Genomic DNA, 1893 nt, shown 5'->3' on the forward strand with positions numbered 1-1893 from the left:
TGACTTGCTGCCAGAAAGAGTAGAAACTGAAAGAACAAGAAGCAGTTACCAAGGAGACCCTGTGTTCACAAAGCAAAGCCCTGAAGGGTAACTGACTAACCGAAGTCTAAATAGGTTTTAGGAGCTTTGATGGAGGGCTCAGTCAGCAGGAACACCGATGAGGACCTGAGGGTTTGAGAAGAAACCAACACCAGTTAAACTCATGGCCATTATACCGAGATTCCAATATTGCAAATCTGATTTTAATAAAAAACAAACAAACAAACAAACAAAACAAACATGAAAAACAAAAAGAAAATGTCCTGCTTAGTAGAAAAATATTTCCCTGTACTCGTGAGGTTGAAACTCATTGAACGGATATTACAAAAAGAAGTAAAGCCATGCTTAAGCAGATTGTTTAAATAATGAATAAAAAAGAAAATGTTCTTGTCAGTAATCCCTGAACTTCATCTCTAAAGGCCTTAAATATATAATGAAAATTGATAAGATTATTAGGCAGCTGTTAAATGCGATCATTAGGAAAACTACATAGAAAATGGGTAAATGACCCTTAAATAATGTTTAGTGAAAAAAATCAAAATATAAAATGTTTGAAATTATAATAATAACTAATGTTTATTAAGGGTTTACAAATGAAAAACATATATACATATGGGTATGAATTATAATGGGAGTCATTGTATCAAGATATGAGAGTTGGTGTAATCTTTATTTTCCTCTTCAGTTTAAAGGTTGTCTTCAGATCCCTAGCAGAAGAGACATTGGGTTTATTCTATATATTTATAAAGAATACAACTGGGACCAGAAAGTATAGTAATCCCTCTTTATTTTCTGAGCAGAGACAGTAGGTTTGGCTAAGCAAGGACCAGGCTATAGGAAAGGAGCCCTGGGGAAGAACAGAAACGAAAAGGAGGCTTCTCTGGGCAAGACACATCCTTTCCAGGTCTCTGTACTCTGCTGGAAAGAGTCACCCTCTTCATCCCTGGGTATGAGAGGACAGCACTTTGCCAGAGGTGTGTTGCTCACTTCCCTCCTTCCATGAGGCTCTGAGAGTGGACAATGCTTAGGCCAGAAGGGAGAGGCTGATGGGTAGGACAGTCCAAAGCAGTGGGCCTCCCACTGGTGCCAGCAACATCCTACAGTGCTCAGCCTTGTGTGGAAGGCCTGACTCAGATGGAATAGGCCTCTCATAAACTGAGGCCCAGATGCAGTGTATGGGCTATTTCCACTTAATTTCCTTGTACAGTAGGTGGAAGAGTTTCACATAAAATCAAGAACAGCATTCTAATAAAGCTGACCAAACATGGAAGAGGCTGCCTCAGAAACTGTGGGCTCTTCATCACCGGCCTCTAAAGAATGATGCTATGGTTGTTGTTATGTTGGAGAGGGAATTCTAGCTTCAGGATGATTTATCGTTACGATGAAGAAGAAAAAAAAAAATAGATGAAAAAAACTCCTTTCAGCCTGAGAGTCTGATTGTGTGAGCCTCATACTCTCAAAAACAGGTGTTCTACTGACCCCTAGAGGCTTACTTATAAATATTACTACACATCTCAGCCCCAGGAAAGTTCCGTTCCTTCTCAGTTCAAATTTTTTACTCCAGTTGGGCCTACAGCTAGCTGATCCCTTTCTCCAAATATTCCCAGGGTTGGAGTTTCACAAAAGACTAAGTATTATGAGCTTGCGATATCACCATATCTTGACACAGCTACAGGACCAGGACAGAAACACAGTGAGAGGAAGTTCCCTCTCCTTCCCAGGCTCATGAAGAAGGAAACAGGTCATATACACGACAAAATGAATTACCACATGTGGTAGGCCCTGACACATGGGGGATTAGTGCCATGAACATTGAGTAAATAAAAAGATCCCCATGGGGCCGGCCAAGTGGCG

Source organism: Hipposideros armiger, unplaced genomic scaffold (assembly GCF_001890085.2).
Source record: "Hipposideros armiger isolate ML-2016 unplaced genomic scaffold, ASM189008v1 scaffold_1030, whole genome shotgun sequence".
In the NCBI taxonomy this organism is placed as follows: Eukaryota; Metazoa; Chordata; class Mammalia; order Chiroptera; family Hipposideridae; genus Hipposideros; species Hipposideros armiger.